The sequence below is a fragment of the Cryptomeria japonica genome, chromosome 9, assembly GCF_030272615.1.
Source record: "Cryptomeria japonica chromosome 9, Sugi_1.0, whole genome shotgun sequence".
Classification (NCBI taxonomy): domain Eukaryota; kingdom Viridiplantae; phylum Streptophyta; class Pinopsida; order Cupressales; family Cupressaceae; genus Cryptomeria; species Cryptomeria japonica.
In genome coordinates, this window is record NC_081413.1 from 719,197,238 (window position 1) to 719,218,162 (window position 20,925).

The window sequence follows — 20,925 nt, forward strand, 5'->3', positions numbered from 1 at the left end:
TTGGAATGAAAGTGCGACTATTTGGACTGTAAGTGTGACTGTTTGGACTGAAAGTGCGACTATTTGGACCATAAGTGTGACTATTTGGACTGAAAGTGCTAATCTACTATGAAACTTGTAAATTTGACAATTTGAAGTTTGATTTTGTAATTTTTGTTGTATTTCAATGGATGATGTCTTCACTTGACTTACAAACACAGAAATCAGACTATATTTTTGTCCCAAAGGACACATTAAGTGTATGTTCAAGAAGCTTTAAAGAGAGCCCAAGTTTTCATGGGTTTTGAACAATTTAAAACACATCATTCAGTCTATCCTAAGGAGATTGGCTTCATTATTATTTTTTAGCCCACACTTGGTACCCTATGAGCTCAGACAGCCTTGTCACCCCCTAAAGGATGCCTATGTTTTTGCCTTTGCGAGAACTAGCAGAGTCCCATTATGAGCCTAGCAATAAGGTTTCAAAAGGGGAGTTCATAAATACGCTCAAGAGGGACATATGGTGAGCATCTTAAGGAGAGATTCTTCCCCCTCCATGCACTAAGAATTTAATAATGTTCGAAGGTAAACCGGGTAGCTTCTATTTTTAATTGGAAATAGTAAGGGATCTGTTTGGCATGTCGAGGTATAAACTCAATTAAGAGCTCTCCCAACCTTGAAAACCAAGGTTTGATATACCCAAAGGTACGGAGGAGAGCTATTCCCGAGCACTGTCGTTGAATTGATTTTCATCAAATCACATTTATTTTATAGTGGGTTGGCATACATGGCATTAGTCATTCCCACTTGGATCGTTCCCCTCTCACCGAACTTAATGGCTTTGACCTTATAGGCTCCTCAGGAGGGTAGTCCCGCTAAAGATATGCACTATTGAAAGGAAAAGATGAGTCTATCTTTCTGATCACCTAAGAAAGGTGAGAGAATACTTGCCTATCATCAAAACACAGAAGACATGTTTGTTCATTTCCATTGTAATTAGTCTATATGTTTAATTTAACAAAAAAAAGTGCAAAATCTCATGGCTGCAAACAAAATCTTTTGTCCATCATAATCATCAACACATTGGATAAACCTAAGAATGTCTTCATCATCAGCAAAAACTTGCCAAATGTACACATTATCAGGAATAGTAGGCCTAGATTTTATTTCCACAGTGGAAATACCGGTTAGCATTGCATCATCATTTTTCAAAGCAACATTAGCTAGGAAATATGCCATAATATTTTTTGCTCGCTCTATCCAATTAATAGAAAACGCATCAAAATGCTCAATAACATCCCAAACAGCATGCTTATACTACTTTAATGTATCATTCTTGGATGCATATTTAGATCTCACCTGAGAGACAACCAATTCTGAATCCCCCATTACTTTCAACAGTAGGATTCCATGCCTTTTTGCAACTTCAAGTCCTAATAACAGGGCTTCATACTCTGCAGTATTATTTGTGCACTGGAATGCTAGTAAAAATGAGTATTTAAAATTTATACCTGACGCGGACACAAAAGGAACCCCTGCTCTAGATCCTTCTTTGGAGCAAGCTCCATCAAAATACATCTGCCACAACCCATACTGCTGTGCTTGCAGCTCAACCACAATAGGGTCAGTATTCTTCAATTGAGGTGAAATTGGTTGGAGTCTAAAGTTATCTAAATCTACATCAATCATACAATTAAGCATACTAGGGTTTACATTTTCAATTACCCTAGGAGCTCGTGGCTCTCTGTATAATTTGATCTGATTACCACCAATAGGAATGGTAGCATAAGATAAGTCCAGTTGAACATTTCCCCCTACTACAGCTGCCCACTGCCTGGAGAGTAACATACCATAGTGGGGTTTAGTGTCAGTAACAATAACATCCATTTCATAAGTGGCTCCAGGAAATGCTGCTATTTTTACTTCTACATCTTTCATTGTACCTATCACAGGTACTTCTCTGTTATCCATGGCATAGCATTTCCTATACACAGTGGTTACTGATAATCCTAATTATTTCATAACACCATAGGGCATTACATTAGCAGCAGCTCCCGAATCTATTATGCAGTTTTTAATCAACCGGTTATTGACTAACAAAGTAACATAGAAGGGATCTACCTAAGAAGGCTCCTGAGTGATAGTGGTTCCAACATAAACCTCTAGGGTTCGGAACTCTTGATCCTTTCCAACATTAGCTAAACCAGTGGGTAATACTGTGTCATTATCAGATATACTAGAGAATAAAGACAAAGCTGCATCCTTATGTTCTTTAATCTTTAGCAATTCTACTAATGGAACAGTGACTTTCATTTGATTTAAAGCTTGGGCCATATCAAATGTAGAATTATTGCATTTTTCAGTATTAACCCTAACCTTTTCTGTTTTGAATTGACTTGCCCTTTTCACTGTCTTTGCTCCTTGTACATCACCAACATTTTTATCATCTATGCCTTTAGGTATATCTTTAACTTGTTCCTCTTTTTCTTGACCGACCTTAGGAATAGTGGTAGCACTGCTTGATGCCCCCTTTTTTGTAACTTCTTTTACAAACATAGAACCCGACTCACCTTGATCAGTGTCTCTCTTGGTGCTTCTCAGATTATAGTTATGTTTTGCTTTGGCAATTGCAGCCTTAGTGAGATTTATAACTTCTTCCTCACTAGGCCTCCTAAGATGAACCTCTTCATCTTCAATTGTTACCACATTCAATGTAGGATGCCAACCTAAGGCTAACTATCCTTGCACTAGCTTTTCACTATCCAGCACATCATTGTATTCACTTTGCACAGATTCCTCATCACTTTCTACGATGGTTTCAAACATATTAATGTCAAGCTCTGCTTTTGGTCTCATAGATTCTTCTAGAGCTTGAGCCACTGCACACTGATGAGGAGAATGTGGTCCATCATAAGCAATACACCAAGGAGTATTTTCTATATTGTGAACAGTTTTCCCTTTCAAAGGATCCGGTGTGTCTTGACTTTGGGCAATTTTGGGCTTCTCAATTTGGGGTTTACCATCCTTCCAATTGGTATTATATGGCATATCATGTAATCTAGGAGGTCTATCTTGCCAGTTATAATGAGGCTTATGATTTTTGTTAACCTTGGCAGTCAAATCTTTCATAGTAGTAACCAATTTCTCTATTTTATCATCCTCTTTAGCAACTTTATTAGGTTGCTATTTGATTTCTTGCCATAATCTACCATCAGTCCTTCTTCCTAATTTTCCAGATGCTTTTCTGTTACTTTCTACATTTATGGCAATTCTAAAAGCATCTCTCAAGTTATGGGGATTTTTATCTCTCAAGATATAGGCCATTTTGGAATCAAATGCATTGTAATATGTATTAAGACACATGTTATCATCTAGCCTCATCACTTGATAAAATTTGTGCATGGCTTTCTAGAATCTGGCATTGAAATCAGTGACCATTTCATTTTCAGATTTTCTAATATTATTGAACTCATTTAGCATGAAACTCACATTAGTCTTGTCACCATACTACTCTTGAAAGCAATTTTAAAAATCTTCCCATGAACCTATGCTATTTACTGGAAGACCTCTGTACCAATCTCTTGCATCATCAACCAGGGATTGAATAAACAGTTACATAATAACATCTTCATCTACTATCTCATAATCTTTTATTAGATCCCCAAAAGATTTCAGATGTTCCTCAACACTAATTGGATTGTTCACAGCAAATTTATGGAGTCTATCTCTTAACTTAGTGGGAACATGATTTGGATATCACGGGATCCCATCAAAGAACAATTGTCTATATTGTTCTAGATTGATTGGTCTTCTTTGAAAAGGGGTGATAGCACTATTATTTCCCATGGTCATTTTAGCTTTTGGAGTTGGAGATTGAGGTGCTTGGGTGTGCTGTTTATTCGCGGGTATTTGGCTTATTGAGGCAATATTAGCCTGTACTGTAGGTTGAGTATTAAGCTGAGGAAAGGAAATGTGTTGGGGATTAAGCTTGCTAAGATCCTAGATAGGAATGTAATAGGGGGAGCCCTTAAGTAATTAATCTTTCTTTTTACTTCCCGATTCGCTGCTTCTAACTCAGCCTTTTCCAGTTCCATTTGGAGGTCTTCCTTTTTCTTCCTCATCCTTTCCATCTCTCTCTCATGTGCTAGAATCCTATGAGAGATCTCTTCTGTAGTTTTAGATTCTACTTCATCATCTACCCATTTCTATTTTCCTTTATCTAGATTGGCTTTAGGAAACTGGGAGTCATTAAATACTTCCCTAGTTGGCTAGGCTACTGACTTACAAGCTTGTTTAGTTTTGGGGATTAGAATTTCTCTAATCACAGGGCCTTCCTCGTCACTCTTTTCTTTCCCTTTAGCAAGTTCTTCAAGATCAGCTATCTGTCTAAGAAGTCTATCTCTTTCCATTAGTTTGGCTTTAACTTCCTTCTCCTTATTTGCCTCCTTTTTGGCTCTTAAGGATATTAAATGATGGACTCTTCTATTTAAATCTTCAATCTCTTGAGACACTTTATCCTCATCAGGGAAGTTTTCTTCAGAGTCTGATGCATTAACTTGATCTATGTCAATCAGACTAATGTTCCCATCAATGGTCCTAGGAACGGAGTGCCTAATTGCATTTGAACTGGTTCTATCTTTGGCAAAAACACTAACATGAGATAGATCTTGATTTAAAATAGGTGCATCATTAATATTTCCAAACAGTCCCAAATGGAAACCTAGAATATCATGCTCTGAATCTCTAGAAGATGAATTAGACTTTGCATAAACAGGTCGATCAGGCATCTTACCAGTATTATTGTTTTTCTGCACCCAAGTAGCATTTGATGGCTCATGCAACAGAGATCTCTTTTGGCCTCTCCATGACTATTCTGGCAGACCTTCTTGCAAAGTTTCATGAGGATGTTTCTTCATGAATGATCTTGTGTTTTTTGCTCCTTGCATCTCGCTTGTCTTCCTTTCAGAAAAAAATTGTATTTCACAAGGACTGGTTCAAAAGTAATAGAGTCACCACCCACAAAACTATGGGAATAATGAAAACAAGTAGTCTTATCCACAAACACACAACAATTTTCTTTACAAGCCTCAACACAGATCTGTGTTTATATTTTTATTATAACTTTCCTCAGCAGAGTCGCCACTTTTGTTGTCTTCAAAATCTGATTCCCTTTAACATCCTTAAAGTAAAATGATTAAACTCGGTGCAGAAGAGATGCCAAAGATAAGGAAATTCTCAAGACAACATATGACAAGGTTAGATTAAACTTTCTACACTTCAGGCTTACTCAGAGCCCAGGTGTGTATACCTTTGTGAATTGAATGCACACTTTCAAACATAAACCCACAGCAAATGAGTCCAAAAAACCAGTGGATCTATTCACCTTGAAAACAACTGAAAACAAATAATGGAAGTTATACTTAAATTCAGCATTTCGATCAACAAAACATGCAATAAACAACTTCAATCAATACCAGTGCCTTATCCAAGGTCACAGAGTCATCTAAACTCAGATAATACTCCTCACACAAAACATCTTTATGCGTCCCGTTGGCTTGGTTTCTATTAATCCTTGTATATGCCTGACATCTACAAGAATTTATGCATTCCAAATTAAGCTATAATCATCAAAATTCAAAGTTTCTTCCAAAGAGTTTACTGGTATGAGTGATCCCTGCATCTTTTAATTTCCCTCCTAAAGAGAAAAGCTAACGAACACTTCTACTAAAATTGCTTTGCAATTCCATTCAAACAGAACAACCCTGGATTATTCAAAATGAAAGCAGTAAACAAATTGGTAAACACACTTGAAGACAACACAAAGCTTTACTCAAAACCGATGGTCTGTATATTGATATTTAGTTCAAGAAATATTACAAGAAATTTTGATTCTCCATTAGACTTAGAAAAGCTCAGATAAATTTCTATAGCGTTTTCTTACAATTCTTTGCAATCTCTTTTCCTCTAGTTCTGGTATCCATTTATAACAACATGGATGCACAAAGCTTCGGACTTCTCAAGGAGAGTTTGTTACAATCATTTCTTTCAAAATAAAGAGGTTACAAGCTTTTTGCAAAAATAGTTTCTTCAACAAGTTGTTCAGTTGCAACCTTTTCTTCCTTTTCAGGGGCGCTCTCCAACTGTTCCGGATCATGGGTGGCATATTTAATTGTCCACTCACCATACACCTCTTCTGTCGGCCATGAGAAATTAATCACTTTATCTTTAGTCTTAGTCAACCTTTTCCAACAATTTCTCATTTTGTTGACTTCTGAATTGAGAAAACCATAATGTGACTTAATTTTCTCTCTCTTGAATTGTCAAAACAAAGAAAGAAGCATCATCTAAATCAATAATTCCTTTAACTCTTGCTGATAATTTAGCTTCTATTTCCTTAAGCCACATTTGTTTGTCCTTTAACTGATCCGGGCTAGCAAAAACTCCTGGGAGCAACTCAAAAACTTGATCAGTGTACTCCTTTTTGCACAAATTTACCTTCCTATCAACATTATCCACTTCTGTTGCTAATTGTACTAAGATTTTAGCAACATCAGAAGTGGATTTAATGATGGGATTGGCCCTTTCTTCATCACAGGATACACATATAAACTCTAAATCTTGCTCCCTAGGCCTCCATCTGTCAAAAATACGCATCAAAATGGCCTTGTCTCTCCTGAGCTCATTCCATATTTCCATAATTTTACCTACATTGTTGTAGAGCAATGAGGCATTTATTGTATCTCCAAAAATGGAAATTGTAGCCCTTACTTTCTCCTCATATTTCTTTGCATATAAGGCCTGAGCCTATTTCAAGTTTTCTAATTCTTGGGGAGTGATTTCAATCATTTGAGAGCTGGAGGGTGCTGGAGATGGTGGAAATTCAATGATAGGGCTAGTAGGTGGAGGTCTTGCAGGAGAAGAGGGGATCATCAGTGTTGAAGACTCACCTTGATGGTATTGTCCAGTCAACTGGCTCTGCAGCTTGGCAATGATGCTATCCTTACCTCTTACCTCCTCCTTGGCATTGTTATAGGCCATCAAAACTGTTTCCAACTTAACTTGGAGGGCCTCTTTCTCTTTGGCTTCCTTCTCTGCTACTGCAACACTATATTTTGCAGTCTCTAACATAGTGCTAGCAGCCTCCACTACCCCTATACTCTGTACTCTCTTCACCATCAATCCACCAAGGTAACTTAACCGTGGGGTGTCTTTGCTTTTCTTACTCTCATTTCTCTTGAGAGACCAAATGATGAGTGTAGCATTGTCCTTACTGAAAGTAATCCCCTCCATGGGTTTAGTCTCTTTTCTCAATTCATCTAGTACCAGGGCGTCTGCTATATCCCATTCAGGTAAGATAAGCACTCTAGCTTGTGCTACCATATCTCTTCCCTAGTCAGAGGTGATGGTTTTGAATTCTTCCATCATCTCTTGCTTTATTTCCTCTTCCACCAGGGCTGGATATTTATTGGGCTACTCAGTCTTTCTCATTTCACATCTAGCATTATATTTATCTATGTGTTGTTTCCATATAAACTGCATAAATGCTTCTGATGTGACAAAATTGTTATAAGCTAAAAAGGCACTACTTGCCTGTTTTATCTCAGGATCCCACTCCTGGCCTTTAAATTCAGTGGTGGTGATATCCATTTCAGCAGCAATGGGTTCTTCTGGCATTCCTTCCTCCACTTCATCATAAGTGTATGCAATTTCCCCTAGACTACCTAACTAAAGGAGTTGCTCAGCTGCTGCTTGCTCATTTCCTATATGGATAGGGGATTGGGATGGGGAATACAAAGGTGTACCTGATTGTACTTCTTTCCCCACCCTTTGCTTCTTTGGGCTTTCTTTGATGTCAATGACATCTTGTATCTTCCTCTTTCCTTTGGAGGTAGAGGGCTCCCCTGTTGTAGGTATCAGCACACTATAACTGGATTTCTTATGCAGTGTATAATCACCAGGAGGGATTGCCTTGCTGGAAGCTGACCTACTTAGGATCATTCTTGCCTTCTCAGGGTTGCTCTTGATTACAGCTTCCCTCTTCTCCTTCAGTGTCTGCATCACATCTTCAAAGCAAACAATCAAAAACTTTATTTTCTCTTCCAGTGGGAAAAAGCTAGACAATGGGTCATAGCTGGCATCAAACTAATGCACAAAATCCAAGGCTTTCTTATAAGCCACCCACTTCTCTTTCCTTAGCTCCTGCTCATCTAGATCAAACTCATTTCTGATGAGGTCTTCAGGAAACTGGAATTGATGAGGCCTACCTCTGCATGTTACCTTCTTCCTAAGCATACCATTGAAGAAGTCTTCTGGATCAGCACACTTGGACACTGCAGTGGACAAATGATAGGGCTTGAGGAAATCCTCAAAACAATTCCAGCCTCCTTTTGTTATTACAAATTGGTGAGCTATGGTAGCTGCAGGGAAAATAGTCCCTTTATCCCTGGTTGTCAACTCTACCTCTTGTAAGCCACCAATTTGTCTAAGGATTTTTGTGATTCCTACTTTGAGAGGGACCTGGTAAGGTAGCAAAAATGGGGTGCCTCTGAAACCAAACACTCTAAAAACTATGGAGACTGGATACAAGTAAATGTCAACCCAGTTATGAACAATTTTTATGTTCTTTGTGAATTCTTTTGGTCTTATGAATTCCAGAAGAACTTTGGGGATTCTTAGGTTCTCAGAGCAGAGGAGAGTCCTTCTCTTTGATGCAAAATATTTATCAAACTTCAAGAAACTGGCATCTTCTCTATCCCATGACAACACAGTACTCCATAATTGTACCGACATTTTTTCTCCTTCCTTCTCCTTAACAAGGTCCAGTCCACTGGCAAAGTAATCACCACCTTTGAAGAGAAAAAGATGCATCAGGAGTGAGTACCATCTGAAAGGCCTATCCACCTTTCCATTCTTGATTCCTATTAACCCTCCATGAATAGCATCAGCAATGAAAGAGGCATAATCAAATGTAATTGCAAGAGAAGGATTCAAAATCTGAGCAATCATTAACAAGCAATGACTTGGCATATTTACTTCTGCATCTTCTCCCAAAACTTGGCAAAGTGTCCAATACATTCCTTTAGCCCTCAGGGTGAACATACTTAATGAAAAGGGTTCTTGTGTGTTGGGTCCTACAACTGTTAACCCTCCTATTTTCACAAAAAACTCTTTGAGAGGCCCATTCCTGAGATGACTCCTCTGTGCACTGTAAATTTGGGCCAATGATGTGAAATTTATAGGTTCTAAAAAATTGGTGAATTCATTATGCCCACAAGCTATCCAGAACTCTTTAGCATTAATCTCAACAAGTGTTTTCCCATTTACATCCTGAATGCTTCTTGTGACTGGATCATAGTTGAGCGCAATTAGGGTCAGCAAATCCGTGTCCATAAATACCCCTGGGACAACTAATTTCTCAACATCTAATTCCCAGATACAATTTTGCAGGGTAGGAGAATTTCTCATTCCGAATCCAACTTTAAACAACCCCAACCTAGACAATCCAACCTGTGGGTCTCTCAACCAGTTACCCTTGTCATATAATCCTTCTCCTATCTTTAAATGGGGAGCTTTGGGTACTAATTCTTTTGCCTTTGATGCCTGATTAGTTGACAACGTCAACTGTTCTAAAAAATCATCATAGACACTCCTCTCTGAATAGTTAACTTTACCAGAAAATTCTCTTTTAGGAGCCATTTTGAAAACGTAAGAAATGAATACCACTCCTAAACAATTCTGTGATGAATCAATTATCTTATTTAAAACACTACACAGGAATTGCTACACAAGAATATGAGAGAACTTGCTCTTCGCTTGAAGGAATTTTCTCTGCAACTGAACCGACTTGCTCTGTACCTGAAGAAAATAACTCTGCATCTACTCTTCTACAAAATCCTTTAAAAGATATCTTCACCCGGTTGATAGGAAATCAAATTTTCTACTCTGGGCCTTAACTACAATATTGATTCCGCATGCTTCGACCGTCCCTTCAAAATTGAATTCATACGAGAATTCGTATTTTTCGATCCAACGGGTCACAACGTTCCCGCAAGTGTTTCATTTTGCTCTTTACCAACTTCGTGATGCATAACTATCGAGCAGCTTAGTCCTGCGAAATAGCACCGACCATCCGATCAAAAGAAACTTGATCGAGCATTAGATTAACTAACAACTTTGGCTCCGTGCCGGGCCCCACTTCTCTATTGGCTATATGATACCACATGGCACCCAACCATTGGCCTTGAAATTTCCTTCACAGTCGACTAAACGCTAGCCGCGTGTCTTTCCTTTATACCGCCGGTTCAACCTTGGCGGGCCCACACTTTCTTCTTAGACCACGTGTCATCATGACATGTGGATGGCTCTCATGCACTCTCGCTATTTCGCGGGGTATAAAAAATGAATATCTTACCCTTGCGAAATAGCGCGGGCCCTCGGATCATCTCTTAAACTGATTGGCATTTAACCATCTAAAAAGGCTCTCGGGAGGGGTGGGCCCACTGACTCACTGTGAACACCTGGCGTCTAGTCACCTTCGGAGTTGACTTGTCACTTTTTTATATGCCGAAAGGAAACCACAAGGCCCCACTTTCTTCTTAACAGCTGTATCCTCCAGGGCTGCCATCATGACACATGGACAGCTCTCATGCACTCTCGCTATTTCGCAGGGTATAAAGAACGAGCATCTTACCCTTGCGAAATAGCGCGAGCCATCAGATCATCTCTTAAATTGATTGGCATTTAACCGTCTGAAAAGGCTCTTGGGAGGGGTGGGCCCACTGACTCACTGTGAACACCTGGCATCCAGTCACCTTCGGACCTGACTTGTCACTTTGTTATACGTTGAAAGGAAACCATGGGGCTCCACTTTCTTCTTAATAGCTGTATCCTCCAGGGCCACCATCATGACCTGACTCACCTCTGGGGCCCACCTTTTAGACTTTAATCCTGACCTACTAACTATTGTGACTTGTGTCACGTGCCACCATTTCACTCTGTCAACAACTAGCTGGACCATTTATGTGGCATGCCATGTGGTTTTTGCAACTTCACTGGTTTTAAACTACGTGCAACTTCGCCTACCGAAATAACGTGAGCCTTGGATCCATCCGCGAGATGCACACTAGTTACTGGGCCCGACAGCTTCAGGAGAAAAACACATAAGGCATAAATTTTTTGATTAATTAACATAACTGTCTAGGCAAACAACAAGGGGGAACACTTCCTATGACCCCACGACCCATTACTTAAGTAAATAAAGTAATGAAAGATTAGAAACCAGAGGGTTTAAAATAAACACAAGAGGATCTAAAATAAAAAACACTTAAACCCTTGAGGTGTAGAAAAAAGCTGAAGCATTTGAAACTGTACCCTATTCAAAATTTCAACAAATCATAGCCAATCATGGGAAAAGAAAAGCCCATTTTTAATCAGTGATAATAGCGGCTCTGACTGGGGATGGTTGATCGCAAGGTCAACACAAGAAAACTTAGAAACTCTGGAGAAATAGACCAAAACAGAAAAGCAAGAGAGGAACAAAATATGTACAAACAAAGGACCTACCGTGCATGGACATTAAGAGAAATAATGCTTCAAGAATTGTCCATGCACTGGAAAATCCTGTATTTCATTATCCATATTCTTCAAGAAATATGAATCCTTACCATTTAAGTCACAAACCACAAAAGGGCCAATCCATAGTGATTCAAATTTCTTATGCTTTCCCTTATCTTGTCCTTTTGCATTCCACTGAAGAACCATATCATCAATTTGAAACTTCCATAGTGATGTCCTTTTATCAAAAAGATACTTTAACTGCAATTGGATCTTTTGATTTTTCTTATGGGTAGAAATCCTAAGCTCCTCCATTTCTACAATTTGGATCATTTTGTTTTCAATTGGTTCAGATACCTCCATGTCCTCATTCTGCAAAAACTTATATAGTGGAAGAAGGTTATTTACCGACAGTCTGGCTTGCACACAATAAACTAATTCAAAAGGTGACATTCCAATGGATTTCTTAACTGTTATTATATCTGCCCACAGATCTAACTTCAACTTTTGATCCCAAGATCTTTTATTCTCTTCTAGGATTTTCTTGATGATATTGAACAGGCTCTTATTGCTGGATTCTGCTTGTCCGTTCCCTTGAGGGTGATAAGGTGAAGAGTATGACATGAATATACCCTGACTAGTAAAAAAGCCTACAAATTCTTCTGATCTGAAACACATGGCATTATCCATCACCAATTTTGTAGGTATCCCAAATCTAGTTACAATATTATCCATTAGGAAATCAATGATAATTTTACTAGTAGCTCTTCTTGTAGGGATTGCTTCTATCCATTTGGTGAAATAATCAGTGGCCACTATGATCCATCCATGACCTCTCCCTGACTTCTCAACAATTTCTCCAATAAAATCAATGCCCCACTGGACAAAAGGAGCTTCTATAGAGACTGGATTTAGGGGTAAGGCTCCTTCATACTTGAGCTTGGATGAGAATCTCTGACATGGGTCACATGTCCAAACATATGCATGGGTATCTTTAAATAAGGTGGGCCAATAATACCCAGCCCGAATTATCTTACCAGCAGTAGTCTTAGCAGAATAGTGACCTCCACATACTCCATCATGCATTTCAGTCAACACCTGTTTAGCTTGAAATTCATCCAAACACATTAGTAACTCTCCATCTCTTTTTCTCCAGAAAAGATCACCCTGAATGAGCACATATTTTTGGGACTTGAGTTTCAGAGTTCTTTTCTGATTGTATGTCATTTATTCTAGGAGTGTATCACCTCTCAAAACTTGGATTATCTCTGTGTACGAGGGTTGCCTCTCAATACTAGTGACCAAAGCATCTCTAACCTCAACATTGTGTATTTCTACATTCATGAGATTCGACTCAGTCATGAGCTTAGCCAAACCTAAACCTCTCACCAATTTGGTGATCTTTATCTCCAAGTTGAATTCTTGAATTTTATTAATCCATCTACATCTCTTTCCAGTAACCTCAGACTGAGACAAAATATCTTTAACTGCAGCATGTGGGACATAGGCAATGATATTTGCATTCACTAAATATGGCCTAAAAGCCTTAACAGCTTTAACTAGGGCATAAGCTTGTTTCTCCATGGTTTCATATTTTAGTTCTGCTGCCTGCAAAGACTTACTGTAGAAGGCTATGGGATGTTCATATCCTTCATTGTCCTTTTGTAGTAATATTGTAGCCACCATATGATATGAAGCAAAAGAAAATAGAGAAAAAGGTTTATTATAATCAGGAGATTTCAACACTGGTGCCTCCTGGATTTCCTTCTTAATCTTAGCAAAAGCTTTTGAAGCTTCTTGATCCCAATGAAATTTTGTATCCTTCTTAAGCAATTTGACGATAGGCTTCACTATCTCTGTGAAGTTTGCAATGAATCTCCTAACAAAATTTACTTTACCTAAAAAAGATTGGATACCTTTCACATTTTTTGGTTCAGAGACCCTATTGATTGCTTCAATTCTCTCAGGGTCTATTCTTACCCCCTCCTTAGAGACTATGTGTCCCAGTAACTTTCCTTCAGTGACCCCAAAATGACATTTCTTGGGATTCAGTGACACACCAAACTCTAAGGCTTTATTGAACACCTTCTCTAGATGTCCACAATGATCATCAGCCTTTTTAGAGAAACAAGTTAGATCATGTTGATACACCACCATGAAGATATTTATGAATTCTTTGGTGGCTACATCCATAACTCTCTGAAATGTAGCTCTTGCATTTTTTAATCCAAATGGCATTCTCACATATACATAAGTTCCCCATGGAGTAGTGAAAGTTGTTTTAAACTGTTCAGACTCCTTTACCAACACTTGATTATATCCTAAGAAACCATCCATCATGGATAAAAGATCACATCCTATCACTCTTTGTAGCATGGCTTCCATATTTGGGGATGAGTAATTATCTTTCAAGGAAGAAACATTTAGATTCCTAAAATCTACACACAATCTGATGTCTCCATTCTTTTTCCTCACTGGGACCAAATTGGAGACCCATGAAGAATGCATTGATAATCCCCCCTTCTCTCAATTTGGTCAACTCTTGTTGCATTTTAGTTTCTAACAAGGGATTGATAGGCCTCTGTTTCTGTCTGAAAGGCTTAGCATCTAGAAGTATAGGAACTTCACGCTCAAAAAGATCTTGTCTATATGCCTTTAGGTCTTCATAAGACCAAGCAAAGACATGCTTATACCTTTTCAATAAGTTAATAAGGTTAGTCCTGACATGAGGGGGTAGTTTCTTTCCAATATATACCAACTTAGGGGATGCTTTTGTCGCCGGGTTTACCTCCTCTAACTCTTCCAACTTGGTGGTAGACTACTGATGTAAATGACTATCATTATAACTAAACATGCTCTCCAGCTCCACCAACCCTTTTGTATTTCATTGGTTTCCAATTGGACAACATCATTTCCAAACACTATCTCTCTATTGTCTACCACTTCGACCAATGTATTACAATCAATCTTTTGTCCATCATAATCATCAACACATTGGATAAACCTAAGAATGTCTTCATCATTAGCAAAAACTTTCCAATTGTACACATTATCAGGAATAGCAGGCCTAGATTTTATTTCCACAGTGGAAATACCGGTTAGCGTCGCATCATCATTTTTCAAAGCAACATTAGCTAGGAAATCTGGCATAATATTTTTTGCTTGCTCTATCCAATTTATAGAAAATGCATCAAAATGCTCAATAACATCCCAAACAACATGTTTATACTGCTTTAATCTATCATTCTTGGATGCATATTTAGATCTCACCTGAGAGACAACCAATTCTGAATCCCCCATTACTTTCAACAGTAGGATTCCATGCCTTTTTGCAACTTCAAGTCCTAATAATAGGGCTTCATACTCTACAGTATTCTTTGTGCACTAGAAAGCCAGTAAAAATGAGTATTTAAAAGTTATACCTGACGGGGACACAAAAAGAACCCCTGCTCCAGATCCTTCTTTGGAGCAAGCTCCATCAAAATACATCTGCCACAACCCAAACTGCTGTCCTTGCAACTCAACCACAATAGGGTCAGTATTCTTCAATTGAGGTGAAATTGGTTGGAGTCTAAAGTTATCTAAATCTCCATCAATCATACAATTAAGCATACTAAGGTCTACATTTTCAATTACCCTAGGAGCTCGTGGCTCTCTGTATAATTTGAGTTGATTACCACCAATAGGAATGGTAGCATAAGATAAGTCCAGTTGAACATTTCCCCCTACTGCTGCTGCCCACTGCCTAGAGAGTAACATAACATAGTGGGGTTTAGTGTCAGTAACAATAACATCCATTTTGTAAGTGGCTTCAGGAAATGCTGCTATTTTTACTTCTACATCTTTCATTGTACCTATCACAGGTACTTCTCTGTTATCCATGGCATAGCATTTCCCATACACAGTGGTTACTGATAACCCTAATTCTTTCATAACACCATAGGGCATTACATTAGCAACAGCTCCTAAATCTATCATGCAGTTTTTAATCAACCGGTTATTGACTAACAAAGTAACATAGAAGGGATCTACCTGAGAAGGCTCCTGAATGATAGTGGTTCCAACATAAACCTTTGGGGTTCGGAACTCTTGATCCTTTCCAACTTTAGCTAAACTAGTGGGTAATACTGTGTCATTATCAGATATACTAGAGAATAAAGACAAAGTTGCATCCTTATGTTCTTTAATTTTTAGCAATTATACTAATGGAACAGTGACTTTCATTTGAATTAAAGCTTGGACAATATCAAAAGTGAAATTATTGAATTTTTCAGTATTAACCGTAACCTTTTCTGTTTTGAATTTACTTGCCCTTTTCACTGTCTCTTCTCCTTGTACATCACCAACATTTTTATCATCTATGCCTTTAGGTATATCTTTAACTTGTTCCTCTCTTTCTTGACCGACCTTAGCAATAGTGGTAGCACTGCTTGATGCCCCCTTTTTTGTAACTTCTTTTACAAACATAGAACTTGGCTCACCTTGATTAGTGTCTCTCTTGGTGCTTCTCAGATTATAGTTATGTTTTGCTTTGGCAATTGTAGCCTTAGTGAGATTTATAACTTCTTCCTCACTAGGCCTCCTAAGATGAACCTTTTCATCTTCAATTGTTACCACATTCAATGTAGGATGCCAACCTAAGGCTAACGGTCCTTGCACTGGCTTTTCACTATCCAACACATCATTGTATTCACTTTGCACAAATTCCTCATCACTTTCTATGATGGTTTCAAACATATTAATGTCAGGCTCTGCTTCTGGTCTGGAGAATGTGGTCCATCACAAGCAATACACCAAGGAGTATTTTCTATATTGTGAATAGTTTTCCCTTTCAAAGGATCCGGTGTTTCTTGACTTTGGGCAATTTTGGGCTTCTCAATTTTGGGTTTACCATCCTTCCAATTGGTATTATATGGCATATCATGTAATCTAGGAGGTCTATCTTGCCAGTTATAATGAGGCTTATCATTTTTGTTAACCTTGGCAGTCAAATCTTTCATAGTAGTAACCAATTTCTCTATTTTATCATCCTCTTTAGCAACTTTATTAGGTTGCTGTTTGGTTTCTTGCCATAATCTACCATCAGTCCTTCTTTCTAATTTTCCAGATGCTTTTCTGTTACTTTCTATATTTATGGCAATTCTAAAAGCATCTCTCAGGTTATGGGGATTTTTATCTCTCAAGATATAGGCCATTTTGGAATCAAATGCATTGTAATATGTATTAAGACACATGTTATCATCTAGCCTCATCACTTGATACAATCTGTGCATGGCTTTCTAGAATCTGGCATTGAAATCAGTGACCATTTCATTTTCAGATTTTCTAATATTGTTGAACTCATTTACCATGAAACTCACATTAGTCTTGTCACCATACTGCTCTTGAAAGCAATTTTTAAAATCTTCCCATGAACCTATGCTATTTACTGGAAGACCTCTGTACCAATCTCTTGCATCATCAACCAGGTATTGAACAAACAGTTTCATAATAACATCTTCATCTACTATCTCATAATCATTTATTAGATCCCCAAAAGATTTCAGATGTTCCTCAGCACTAATTGCATTGTTCCCAGCAAATTTATGGAGTCTGTTTCTTAACTCAGTGGGAACATGATTTGGATATCCTGGGATCCCATCAAAGAACAATTGTCTATATTGTTCTAGATTGATTGGTCTTCTTTGAAAAGGGGTGATAGCACTATTATTTCCCATGGTCATTTTAGCTTTTGGAGTTGGAGATTGAGGTGCTTGGGTGTGTTGTTTATTCGCGGGTATTTGGCTTACTGAGGCAATATTAGCATGTACTACAGGTTGAGTATTAACCTGAGAAAAGGAAATGTGTTGGAGATTAGGCTTGCTAAGATCTTCTGATGGGAATGTAATAGGGGGAGCCTTTAAGTAATTAATCTTTCTTTTTACTTCCCGATTCGGTGCTTCTAACTCAGCCTTTTCCAGTTCCATTTGGAGGTCTTCCTTTTCCTTCCTCATCCTTTCCATCTCTCTCTCATGTGCTAGAATCCTATGAGAGATCTCTTCTGCAGTTTTAGATTCTACTCCATCATCTCACAATTTCTATTTTCCTGTATCTAGATTGGCTTTAGGAAACTGGGAGTCATTAAATACTTCCCTAGTTGGCTGGGCTACTGACTTACAAGCTTGTTTAGTTTTGGGGATTAGAATTTCTCTAATCATAGGGCTTTCCTTGTCACTCTTTTATTTCTTTTTAGCAAGTACTTCAAGATTAGCTATCTATCTAAGAAGTCTATCTCTTTCCATTAGTTTGGCTTTAACTTCCTTCTCCTTATTTGCCTCCTTTTTGGCTCCTAAGGATATTAAATGATGAACTCTTCTATTTAAATCTTCAATCTCTTGAGACACTTTATCCTCATTAGGGAAGTTTTCTTTAGAGTCTGATGCATTAACTTGATCTATGTCAATCAGACTAATATTCCCATCAATAGTCCTAGGAACAGAGTGCCTAATTGCATTTGAACTGGTTCTATCTTTTGCAGAAACACTAACATGAGATAGATCTTGATTTAAAATAGGTGCATCATTAATATTTCCAAACAATCCTGAATGGAAACCTAGAATATTATACTCTGAATCTCTGGAAGATGAATTCGACTTTGTATAAACAGGTCGATCAGACATCTTACCAGTATTATTGTTTTTCTGCACCCAAGCAGCATTTGATGGCTCATGCAACATAGATCTCTTCTAGCCTCTCCGTGACTGTTCTGGCAGACCTTCTTGCAAAGTTTCACGAGGATGTTTCTTCATGAATGATCTTGTGTTTTTTGCTCCTTGCATCTCGCTTGTCTTCCTTTCAGAAAAAAATTGTATCTCATTAGGACTGGTTCAAAAGTAACAGAGTCGCCACCCACAAAATTATGGGAATAATGAAAACAAGCAGTCTTATCCACAAACACACAACAATTTTCTTTACAAGCGTCAACACAGATCTGTGTTTATATTTTTATTATAACTTTCCCCAGCAGAGTCGCCACTTTTGTTGTCTTCAAAATCTGATTGCCTTTAACATCCTTAAAGTAAAATGATTAAACTCGGTGCAGAAGAGACGTGAAAGATAAGGAAATTCTCAAGACAACATATGACATGGTTTGATTAAACCTTGTACACATCGGGCTTACTCAGAGCCCAGGTGGGTATACCTTTGTGAATTGAATTCACACTTTCAAACATAAACCCACAACAAACTAGTCCAGAAAACCAGTGGATCTATTCACCTTGAAATCAACTGAAAACAAATAATGGAAGTTATACTTAAATTCAGAATTTCGATCAACAAAACATGCAATAAACAACTTCAATCAATACCAGTGCCTTATCCAAGGTCACAGAGTCATCTAAACCTAGATAATACTCCTCACACAAAACATCTTTATGCGTCCCATTGGCTTGGTTTCTATTAATCCTTGTATATGCCTGACATCTACAAGAATTTATGCATTCCAAATTAAGCTATGATCATCAAAATTCAAAGTTTCTTCCAAAGAGTTTACTGGTATGAGTGATCCCCGCATCTTTTAATTTCCCTCCTAAAGAGAAAAGCTAACGAACACTTCTACTAAAATTGCTTTACAATTCCATTCAAACAGAACAACCCTAGATTATTAAGAATCAAAGCAGTAAAAAAATTGGAAAACACACTTTAAGACAACACAAAGATTTACTCAAAACTGATGGTCTGTATATTGATATTTAGTTCAAGAAATATTACAAGAAATTTTGATTCTCCATTAGACGTAGAAAAGCTCAGATAAATTTCTGCAGCGTTTTTTTACAATTCTTTGCAATCTCTTTTCCTCTAGTCCTGGTATCCATTTATAACAAAATGGATACACAAAGCTTCAGACTTCTCGAGGAGAGTTTGTTACAATCATTTCTTTCAAAATAAAGAGGTTACAAGATTTTCGTAAAAACAGTTACAAGCTCTTTTCGACCTCTGCAGTTTCTTCAACAAGCTGTTCAGTTGCAACCTCTTCTACCTTTTCAAGGGTGCTCTCCAACTATTACGGATCATGGGTGGCATATTTAATTGTCCACTCACCATACACCTCTTCTGTCGGCCATGAGAAATTAATCACTTTATCTTTAGTCTTAGTCAACCTTTTCCAACAATTTCTCATTTTGTTGACTTCTGAATTGAGAAAACCATAATGTGACTTAATTTTCTCTATCTCTTGAATTGTCAAAACAAAGAAAGAAGCATCATCTAAATCAATAATTCCTTTAACTCTTGCTGATAATTTAGCTTCTATTTCCTTAAGCCACATTTGTTTGTCCTTTAACTGATCCGGGCTAGCAAAAACTCCTGGGAGCAACTCAAAAACTTGATCAATGTACTCCTTTTTGCACAAATTTACCTTCCTATCAACATTATCCACTTCTGCTGCTAATTGTACTAAGATTTTAGCGACATCAGAAGTGGATTTAAGGATGGGATTCGCCCTTGCTTCATTGCAGGATACACACATAAACTCTAAATCTTGCTCCCTAGGCCTCCATCTGTCAAAAATAGGCGTCAAAATGGCCTTGTCTCTCCTGAGCTCAGTCCATATTTCCATAATTTTACCTACATTGTTGTAGAGCAATGAGGCATTTATTGTATCTACAAAACTAAAAATTGTAGCCCTTACTTTCTCCTCATATTTCTTTGCATATAAGGCCTGAGCCTGTTTCAAGTTTTCTAATTCCTAGGGAGTGATTTCAATCATTTGAGAGCTAGAGGGTGCTGGAGATGGTGGAAATTCAATGATAGGGCTAGTAGGTGGAGGTTTTGTAGGAGAAGAGGAGATCATCAGTGTTGAAGACTCACCTTGATGGTATTGTGCAGCCAACTGGCTCTGCAGCTTGGCAATGATGCTATCCTTACCTCTTACCTCCTCCTTGGCATTGTTATAGGCCTTCAAAACTATTTCAAACTTAACTTGGAGGGCCTCTTTCTCTTTGGCTTCCTTCTCTGCTACTGCAACACTAAATTTTGTAGTCTCTAACATAGTGCAAGCAGCCTCCACTACCCCTGTACTCTGTGTTCTCTTCACCATCATTCCACCAAGGTAACTTGACCCTGGGGTGTCTTTGCTTTTCTTACTCTCATTTCTCTTGAGAGACCACATGACAAGTGCAAAATTGTCCTTACTGAAAGTAATCCCCTCCATGGATTTAGTCTCTTTTCTCACTGGATCTAGAACCAGGGCGTCTGCTATATCCCATTCAGGTAAGATAAGCACTCTAGCTTGTGCTACCATATCTCTTCCCTACTCAGGGGTGATGGTTTTGAATTCTTCCATCATCTCTTGCTTTATTTGCTCTTCCACCAGGGCTGGATCTTTATTGGGCTGCTAAAAAGGCACAAAATTGT